General features: G+C 31.5%; 1 long non-coding RNA gene across 1 annotated transcript; it reads right to left on the bottom strand.

Moving 5' to 3' along the window:
- Positions 1-7249: 7249 nt before the first annotated feature.
- LOC145579414 (uncharacterized) lies at positions 7250-10049 on the bottom strand. Its single transcript, XR_014099142.1, has 3 exons — positions 9825-10049; positions 9538-9650; positions 7250-7401 (listed from the first exon to the last, which is right to left on the bottom strand). It is a non-coding gene; the product is annotated as an uncharacterized LOC145579414 (long non-coding RNA).
- Between the last annotated feature and the right edge of the window lie 1519 nt (positions 10050-11568).

The raw sequence follows: 11568 nt of genomic DNA, 5'->3' as shown, positions 1-11568 counted from the left end.
CAAAAACTAGCCGGATGCAAATTTGCTTGTGGCAGTCTGAACCCAGTCCCTTCTCTATTACAAATAGGGATAATGGCAATAAACTATGTGCTCAGTCTTCATAAGACCGAAACTTCATTGGTCAGCAATATTTATAAATTTTATGAACCTATATATAAAGATATTTTAGTGATCAATTAGTTGTGCATTAACAAGTAGATGTATTAACTGGGTAACCGGTTGAGTTGTGTGAGGTCAAATTAGATCTATTATAAATTTACCTCATATTAATTTATTTACATTCAACTTGAGATTTTAATTTAATTTTTTTTGAATAAGGTCAATTTGATTAGTTTTTGACATCTTTATTTTCATGCAAGTGTGAAACTTACGCATGTTACTGCACTAATTGATGAAAAGGAAGGAAAGTCCAAATGCGCATAAATAGAGACCCCCTTTAGCAAAAGTGGATTTAAAAAATAGCACTAGATGCCTTTTCTATGTATTACATATTTACTGAAAATATTTACATGAGTTTTATTAAGTACATTACTTTAGCTAAATGATTGATAATGAATACCTTAATTGACCGTACAAGGATTATAGATACCCATATTATTCGGATCTGATTAGTCGCATATTAACCCTCTCGATTCTAAGAGATGATGAGATAGATTCTCATTCCCGTCCTTTGTGACTCTCTAAATACCAATAAAATAAAAGAATAATAATAATAATAATAATAATAATAATAATAAAGTGTGTACGGAGTATTACTCGAGCTCACATCTTAACATCTCGATAGTTGAAAACCTGAATAAGTGCCCAAATCGATTATTTCGAGGTAAAAGAGAGCCTTAAAACCAAATAATGCAAAACATATTAGATCTCAGATTTTCTTTAATACTCTATCAATTAAACTAATTGATCATTTACATAAATACATAAATCACGACCTAATAATTCAAGTGAACCGGTTTAAAAGTCATTTTATAGTTCAAGTTATTAACCGGTTTAAAAGTTATGTAAATGTGACATATATATATATAACTCAATATCTATGTTAATAAATTATAAACCAATAGAAACAATATATATTAGCTCGTTTATAAAAGTTACCTTACATATTTTAAGGTGGATCTCATACAAGTTTATAAAGTGGATTCTTTCTTGAGCGATAAATATCGATTATATTATACACTGGAATTAGAGTCGGTTGAAGTTTTTTTTTTTTTTTTTTCAACTAATTGTTCTTAGCATTCCCTACTATTTTTTGCAGTCGATAATCCCACTAAGGACTTGTTCTCTTAAGCTTAATTTTAGTTCAATTTAGTTTAGTTCATTTTCTAATTTCCTTCTCTCATAAAAAATTAAGTTCAACTCAGTTCATCTCACTTCAGTAAATCAAAACAGACCCTAATTTTGCAGTGACATTTTTTTTTTTTTTTTTTTTTTTACTTTTTCTTATAATTTTTTTCCTATATCCATATTTTTATCCCTATCTCATATTGGTACTCAAGTTACATGAGAGTTATGAACATACCCCCGAGAAATTCTCTTTATCTAGTCATACAAGGACGGCTTGACTGTCATATATGTAGCTTAATCAACAAGCTTATCCCATCTGTCTGTAAGAATATATCATTCACAGAGGTTTCCCATATTCTTCATTCATACATGCACTTTGAATGAGAAAGTTTAAGACGTGAATATTATCACTGCCTAACTCAAATTATTAAAAAAACATAGAGTATATAAATAATTGCGAAAAGGTGACTATCTATGTGGACCCCACATAGACAAAGATTTTTATTGGTTGAAAGAAGTTGGCGCACTTGGTTCACGTTGTTAAGAGTTAATTAATTTAGTCAAGGTGTGAATGTCCACACTCCAATTTCTTCATTGCATTTAATGTAGTATCCAACCCTAATTGCCACCCTCTAATGTTATAGCCCACAATGTAATAGTGGTTCTTACTACTATAAATAGCCATGCAATTTCACTTGTATGAGGCACAAAAAATATTACCAAGAGTAATACATAAAAGTAGTAATACTTCTCTTATTACCTTCTTCTCTTAATCCTCTAATTTCTATATATTTCATAACACGTTATCAGCACCATCTTCAATCAGGTATACTTATACCGATTATCCAATTTTCACAAAGATTCAATTTCTTTCACAAAATATATTTTGAGGAGTATGCTCTATAGTTGCCCATATGGGATCCTCTATACCAGAAACTCACAATATATTTCTCCACAAAATTACTATACATAATTAGCCATGTTGATAAAAATGAGGATATCAATACATACCTTATTTATGATACTTAGTTTGGTAACTCTCATGCATGGTTATAGAAAGTAATATATAATTACTTTTGCATGTGGAAATATTTGTTGTATGCATGTTAATAGAGTAAATTTCATGGTCACACAAATCATGTTCATACTTACTTACTTGTGCATAATTACTAAAATGAAAAAAAAATGATGCAGCCTTTATATTTATTTAATTTTTAGATTACACACTTTTTATGTTTCTTTCAGTTTTCGAACCCTTAACCTCATGAATAGATTAGGGTTCTCGGACCACTACGGCTTGCATCCCAGTGTGATACTTATTTACGTTTGTAAATATTAATAGTTTGATCACAATTTTTTTTTTACCAGTATACTAGAACATTGTATGATATTTTTACAGTTGTGTAAAGCTGAAACGAATAATTTACCCCCTATAAAAGGCGGATTACACCCCCCTTATTTCACCATACAAACCTTATCCCCTCCTTAAACTTTACCCAAATTATCTCCTCTTCTTCTTCCTCCATTTACTCCGGCCACACACCATGTTCCCCGTCGACAACCGACAACCACCACACCCCTTTACCTTTGAAGAAGATTTAAGGAAATTAAAACTATACTTAGTTTTAATTATGGCCCTAGTAGTTTTATTAATGGCAATGATGATTTTCATCATTTTACATAAGTAGTGCTCGGTTTTTCGACAAAGGGAATTCATGCATGTAATCTCCGTAGTACTTCAAGTTTTTTTTGTCTTCTAGGTAGATTATAAGTGCATTTTGTTATAATAATGTTCCTTTTGTCTTATCATTAATGTATGTCATTAATATTATTATTATTGTTGTTGTTGTTGTCGGTGATATAGTAATAGTAGTAGTATTTATTGTTATTGTTATTATTATCATTGTTATTGTTATATTTGTTGTTGTCGTTGTTTAACTAAAGTAATTATCATGTTTAATTTTAGCTTAACTTTATGTAAAACATAATAATAATCCAAGGGGGAGAAGCAAATATATGTTTTAAATGGATTATTATTATGATTATAATTTGATTACTTTAATTATCACTTGCTTAATTGGCTTAATAATAATTACCTATTTGATTGTAGTTAAAATGGGAGACTTGATGAACAGACAATTTGACGTATTAGACTTGTCCGGACATAATTATCTTGAATGGACAGTTGATGCCCAAATGAATTTAAAGGCTCAGGGATTGGAACATACAATCAAAGAAATTACCATCCCAGGAAACGAAAAAGATGCCCCTGCTCAAGTTAAAGTTCCAACTGATCAAGAGAAAGCAAAAGCTATAGTTCTCTTAAGGCATCATTTACATAAAAGTTTAAAAACTGAGTATTTAATGGTGGAAAATCCCAAAGAACTATGGGATAGCCTGAAAGGAAGATATGACCACCATAAAAGGGTACTCCTTCCTTCAGCATAGTTTGAGTGGACAAACCTGAGATTTCAGGACTTTAAATCTGTCAGTGATTATAATTCATCACTATATAAAATCATATCAATATTGAGATATTGTGATCAACCAGTCACTGAAGTGAAAATGATAGAGAAAACACTCTCTACATTCCATGCTAACAACATTGTATTGCAACAGTAATACCGTGAAAGAGGCTTTGCAAAATATTCTGAGCTTATTTCTACATTATTGGTTGCTGAAAAGAATAATGATCTTCTGTTGAAGAATCACAACCTAAGACCAACTGGGTCTCAAGCATTCAATGAAACAAATGCTGTAGAAAGCTCAAATCCACCCGAGACAAATGTTGCTCATAGAGGTGGACGTGGAAAATATAATAACCGTGGCAGAGGTCGTGGAAATTTCCGCGGACGTGGCCGTGGACGTGGTTATGGCCGTGGTAGAGGCCAATTTCCTCCTAGAAACAACACTCAAAGGGGGCATCAACAAGGAAACAAAAATCAAGCCACCACAAAAGGAAAAGACACATGTTATAGATGTGGCATGACTGGACATTGGGGACGTACTTGTTGACGGCCAAACATCTGGTAGAACTATACCAGGCTTCCATTAAAGGGAAAGAAAAACATACCGAAGCAAATTATGTTAATGAAGAAAATGTCCCTAGAATTAGTCTTGATGTGTCTGATTTCCACACAGACAATGGTGAAGCTGGTGGTGAATTTATCTTTGGAGAGAATAATCATGTTTAGATAATTCATCAATTACTATGATATGTATTATGTTTTCATTATGTACTTTTCTTATATATTTTTTTTTCATGTTCAAGTTATGGACTCTTAATTTTTCATCATTAATAAAGTAAGTCCAGTTTGATTATCTTAAACTAATCTTATACTTATTATTTTATGAAGATATGGATCTACCCGAAGTTGGTTCTAAATTTCAATGCCTTTTGGACAGTGGAACAACACACACTATTCTGAAGGATAGAAAATATTTTTTTAAGTTAAAATTATTTCAAGCAAATGTTAATACCATTTGTGGGTTAGCCAAGCTAATAGAAGGTTCTGGAAAAGCTTGCATAATACTCCCAAATGGAACAAAATTAATCATTAATGACGCTTTATATTCGAGTAAATCTCGAAGAAATCTTATAAGTTTTAAAGATGTGCGTCAAAATGGTTTTCATTTAGAAACAATGATAGTGGATCAAAAGGAATATTTATGCCTCACGGCAGAAAAACATGGCAAGAAACATGTGTATGAGAAATTGTCAGCATATTCTTCAGGGTTATATCATATAGATATACGACCAGTTGAAATAAATTCGATATCTAACCAGAAGTTAGATAATAAGAATCTGCTAAATTTATGGCATGATCGTTTGGGTCATCCTGGTACAGGAATGATGCACAAGATTATAGCAAATTCAGTAGGACATTCAATTAGGAATGTTAAAATCCCTCGATCAGATGAATTAACATGCTCTGCATGTTCACTTGGCAAATTAATAATAAGGCCATCTATGAACAAAATTGCTACTGAATCTCCAACATTTTTAGAGAGGATTCAAGGAGACATTTGTGGACCAATTAATCCTGCATGTGGACCATTCCGGTATTTTATGGTATTAATTGATGCCTCAACTCGATGGTCACATGTAAGTCTCTTATCCAGTAGAAATGTTGCTTTTGCAAAACTCCTTGCTCAAATTATTAAACTAAGAGCACAATGTCCAGACCATACAATAAAAAGAATAAGGTTTGACAATGTCGGGGAATCTACATCCCAAACATTTAATGATTATTGTATGTCGATTGGAATTGTTGTAGAACATCCAGTAGCTCATGTTCATACACAAAATGGACTCGCTGAGTCATTAATTAAGAGACTACAATTGATTGCAAGGCCATTATTGATGAGATCAAAATTGCCTTCATCTGCTTGGGGTCATGCCATAATACATGCGGCAACTCTAATTAGATTGAGACCAACTGCTTATCATAAGTTCTCACCACTACAATAAGTTTTTGGTCGAGAACCTAATGTCTCACATCTAAAAAAATTTGGTTGTGCGGTGTATGCTCCTATTGCTCCACCCCAACGAACAAAGATGGGTCCACAAAGAAGGCTGGGAATTTATGTTGGGTTTGAATCACCCTCCATAATTAAATATCTTGAACCAATGACCGGTGATTTATTTACGGCCAGATTTGCCGACTGTCATTTTAATGAGACAGTATTCTCAGCCTTAGGGGGAAAGAAAGTGGACCCACGAAAGAAAGAAATAGAAATCATTTGGAATGCAACACAATTGTCAATGTTTGATCCACGAACAAATATGTGTGAACAAGAAGTTCAGAAAATTGTTCATTTACAAAGCATTGCAAATCAGTTGCCTGATGCATTTATAGATGCAAAGAAAGTGACAAAATCACATATACCAACTGAAAATGCCCCTGCACGAATTGAAATTCCATCTGGTGATAAGATCATTGAAAATGAATCTCTGGCACGCCGAAAGCGTGGAAGACCACTTGGTTCAAAAGACTCTAAACCAAGAAAATTAAAAAGACCTGATGAGATCAACAACATTCCCCTTACGGAAGTTCAAGAAAAAGATGATAATCCGAAAGGGGATGAACAAGATGACCATGACATCGATAACAATGAAACTTCAATAAACTTTGTTTCTACCAGGAATTATTGGAATAGAAATGATGTTATCGTAAATGAAATATTTGCATATTCCATTGCAATTGAAATGGCATCTGACGAAAATGATAGTGAACCAAGAACAGTGGAAGAATGTCGTTGCAGGCATGATTGGCCAAAATGGAAATAGGCAATGCAGACAGAGTTAAAGTCACTCGAAAAACGAGAAGTGTTTGGAAAAATAACCCTTACACTACAACAAAATAAAGCATAGGGAACGGTGAAAAACCATTGCCTAATATAGAAAAAGTGTTGCCTTATAGTTAAGGCAACACATATGAGGCGTAGTTTATGCCCCCGTTGTCTATTCTTAAGACAACACATTTTTATCCAAAGGCAACAATTTTAATAGCCAAGGTGAAATGATACCTAAGGCAACACTTTTTCAAAGGCAACACAAAACACCTGTTGCAACCTTAGGCAACAACTAAAAACTATCATCTTATGTCATAATATGCAACAATCTTTTCACTTATTGTATTAGTTAGTAATAGTACAAAATTTTTGTCAAATATTTTTACGAAGCCTTAAAAGTCGTTACCTATACATTGATCTAACTAAAAATGAATGACTCTTTTTTCTTTTTTTGTAATTGATTATATATTGCTACAATAGCATTTATCATAGCAATAAATGCTATTATAAGTTGAACGAAGGAAAATATACTATTGTATTCTTATAAATAGTAGAAAAATGTTGGACGTAAAACATAAAATAAGGATTTAATTAGACAATTTAATATCAACATATTCTCAACACCAAATACATCTTAATAACTTGTGATTTAGAGAATTTTGCACACTAGTAATATTAGTCAAGCTCATGAATAGAAGGAAACTCAATTGAGTAATAACAATGGAGAAGCTAAAGAAAATTTAAATTGATCTATGTCATCACGTTCATATTCGCTGCCTTCTTTTTCTTCTTCAACTTCCATATTACTTAGTCCTGGCCCTGTGAAAAAAAAAAAAAGCCTAGTATGTCACAAGTTATATAGATTATATGGATAAATAATTCACAATTAAATGAAAATGTAAACAAAACTCAGACTCAAAACGCCTAAATTTAGAAAGATTTATGTATTAGCTTCAAGTAAAAGAAAGCTCCTTAAAAGCATCCTTCAACTCGAGAATGAGTGGTGCAAATTCAGAAACAACATTGATCAAAGTACTATTTAGAAGCAAGTACTTGCGAATTCCGCCATCGTTGCTCAAATCCTCTAATCATGTTCATTGTTCACCCTTCATTGAAGACACTCTCAACTTCTATAACATTGGGGGAAAAAAATTATGTACCAAAATGAAACATGTCAAAACGAAACAACTCTATTGCCAAACAATAACTAATATATCTTCTAAATGATTAACAAGGATCAATTACAAAAATAATATAAGCAAATACCAAAGATTTTATAACTTGCAATTCCTTAGAACAACAAAACTCATCAGACTAGTCAACTTGCTAAAAGTTCTAATCTGCAACATATACAGATACAGATAATGTTGGTCATCAGCTAAAGATAGGCCTACAGACCTAATAATAGAAGTTCTTTGATGTTAGATCAAGTCAATATTTGCCATAAGATTTAGGCCTAACTAAATACAATCAGAGTTACAATCATGTTGTATCATGAGCACATAAGTGATAAGTCCTTAATCAAACTCAGCTCTTAGATGATCAAGTTTAGGATTGCTTTAAATTGCTAACTCATTCAGGTTCGGCCCAAATAAATTTAATATTGTCAAACTCATCTCTTAGATTAAGTTCATCATTGGCGAAAAAAAGGACAAAAATGAAAGTTTGCAGATATATGAATATATCATCAATTGTGGCCAATTATTAGCTTATCTTTTAACCCCACATGCTAAAAATCCTCAATACATCATTGAGGAAAACACAATGAAAACTGAAAGCAATAAACAGCTCCAATGAACTAACTCCAATGCTAGTCGAAAAGGATACATATGATTTGATAAGTTCAGCAAAATGGCAACCAAGGATCAACAAAACTTGTTAAAGTTATAATCCCCCATCATGAAACTCACCCAAAACATACATGTAATTGAATGACACAAGCAGAAAAATATTTATATGCATAAGAAGTGTCACCAAAGCTTTACACCACAAAAAAGATATTTCAAGTTAAGAAAATATACATTGATCCTTATCATTTTAACAAATGAGTCATCATTATCAGAATTCCAAATAGTCATTAATCTAATTTAATCAACCACATTAATTTAGAATATAATTTGTAAATAATTGAAGGGAAAATACATTTGTATAAAAAAGGCCAGAGTATTCGTTTTAGCAACTCCACCCCACCCACATATGCATCAAGTGAACTATAACCCTGCTGCGATAAAATCAAGGCAACAGATCATAGATTTTTCCAGAAGGCATAACTCCTAGCACACAATTCCAAATCGAGAAATTCTCGAGCCTAGATTGGATAACTTTTCAAGATCTACAACTTAAATTAAGGGACTATGAGATAAAAACGACTGCAGGACAATGATATTTGGACGAATAGAGCTGCAGCAAAAACATTATAATAGGCAGTATGCAGAAAGAATATAGCAGCAGCTAGGCAACAAATTATAGCAGCAAAACTAGCATTCTATCAAAGATATTATAGCGTCAATAATAGCACTATTACAGTCTTTTCCTCGGGCCATGTCAACAACACTAACACCAAAGGCTCACATACAACCTACAAGTAAATGAGTTGGGACTTAACAACCCAAAAACCATAAAATTCTAATTAAACCATCTAAAAAGCACCCTTGGTGGTCAGTTGTGAGTTGTGACCCATAACATTACTAGTGATGATGTAGTTAATACATTTAGAAGTAGGAGATTAGCTTATAAAGAAAGTGCTAGCAGAAACATTATACTAATCAGATTAGTCAACAAGGATTAATAATCTACATCTTATTGAAATATAAAAACTAATCAGATTAGTCAGCAAACTTAATATAATTCCCAATCAAAGCCTCTTAATTAAACATCACAGATAGAAATAGGGAAACATAAATGCATAAAGTTTATATTATATCATCAAGAAAATAAGGAATAGTAAATGGGGACCTGGTAGATGCAATATAAAGAGAAGGATCGTAGCTTCATCTCTTAGGGTATTATCCGTAGGCTTCTTTAATAAGGATTCCAATTAATTGATCCAAGTTTCTCTAAAATCAATCCTAAAAACAAGAGTAATTGGGGTTTCAAATTTAACCTCAATCTTACCCCAACTTAGAAATATATATATATAAAAAAATAAATAAAAAAAAAAAAAAAAAAACTTGAAAAAAATTGACAATAATATAAAAATTGAAGAAAGAGCAAGAAAGTATATAGAAAGGGGGGAATTATACAGAAGGAGGCGCTTGTGTGAGGAGCTTGGTGGAGAAATGCAGGCCCGACCACTCATGTCTGCTTCATTCAATTCTCAGAATACGGCGTTTCTAGGGGAGAGAATCAAGTAACTGATTAGTTTAGTGCAAAAAAAAGAGCAAAATTCCATCCGCCCTTTTTTCTTTTTCTTTTTAATCTTCCCGCCGTCTGAAACTCTGAATTATTCTTTTCGTTTTTTTTTTTTTTATTTAATTTTTCCTGCCCTTTTAAGTTTTAACTCATGTATGCAACTTTGCACTATAATTTTCGAAGTTTGTTAGGAGTGTCTTGAAAAAAAAAATGTATCAACAAATTTACAATATCTTATTAATAAGTATAAAACAAATGAGGAAGTATTGATTTAAATGAAGTAAACGTAACTACTAAAAGAAATAGTCAGGGCCTGTTCACATTTACTTAATTTCAGTTCAGTTCAGCTCCAATCAGTTCAGTTCAGTTCAGTTCCAATCAGTTCAATTCAGCTCTTAATTTCCCTCTCACATAAAATATTCATTTCAGTTCAGTTCAGTTCACTTTAGCTTCAATCAGTTCAGTTCAACTCAGTTCAGTAAATATGAACAGACCCTCAATGGAGTAAGAAATTAAAATATTAAAAGAGGCCGAAGGAACATGATGAGATTTATGATGGAAAAAATTAATATTGATTTTTGCCATAATTGTAGCTATGACTTATTGTATATTTATATATAGTCGATGCATGCCTACATGGTGCGTTTAAGAATTTTTTTTCACAATTTGATAATTATTATTTTTCAAATGAGCAAAAAAAATTAACCTAAAATACCCTTGAATGCACATTGCACTCAGATGTATATTAAATTTTCAGTTTTCTAGAGGTCATCGACAATGCCAATCCACTGATTTAATTTAGCTCTAATAACTATAAAACCTAACAGTAATTAAACCAAATCAACTAAAATGTCATTTGAATTAGTACAAGCTAAAATATTACAAAATATCAACTAAAATATCATTTGATACATGATTTTATTACAAAATATTTCAAAAATTGATACTTCGTTTTTTGATTTATGATTTGGTCTTATCTCATCTAATTTATAGATTTAACCAAACTTCGACCTAATATGTACAAGCTAAAAAATTATCTTATGAGATGTTATTATATTAGACTCGTTTATTTTCAAATTTGAAAATTTGAAAAAAAATTTAAATTACGAATATAAGATATTCAAAATAAATGCAAATAATAAAGATAAGATCTTATCTTGTCTGATTTGCTCATAAATTAAATTAAATAATGTATAAGTAATAATCAAATTAATACAAAGTGGACTTTGGTGAAGTTATATTTCCCCTTTAAAAATTATACGACACATATATAATATTATAAAATTATTAACAAAATGTAACATTATTAAGCGACAATTGTATATTCAATAATTAAATTGACTATGCATCATATATATTCATATGACAACATAAACACAAGTGTTACATTATTAGGAAACAATTGTATTGACATTGTCTTTTCCAAGCAACAAATCCTAATAAACATGTTGCCTTAGGCAAGAACAAGGCAACACTTTAGGTGAATGTTGTCTTTATTGGTTTAAAGCAACACTTTTTTAACTATTGCATAAGGATCTAGTATTATTATTTAAGTTCAAAGTAACATTTATAAATTGTTGCCTTAAGTTATCATGGGTAACATTTTTTTAAGTGTTGCAATTTTAGGTGTTGCCT

This window comes from Chenopodium album, chromosome 14 (assembly GCF_948465745.1).
Source record: "Chenopodium album chromosome 14, dcCheAlbu1.1, whole genome shotgun sequence".
NCBI classification, from domain to species: domain Eukaryota; kingdom Viridiplantae; phylum Streptophyta; class Magnoliopsida; order Caryophyllales; family Amaranthaceae; genus Chenopodium; species Chenopodium album.
The sequence above is the reverse complement of the archived record's forward strand: the minus strand, read 5'-3'. Positions and strand labels throughout refer to the sequence as shown.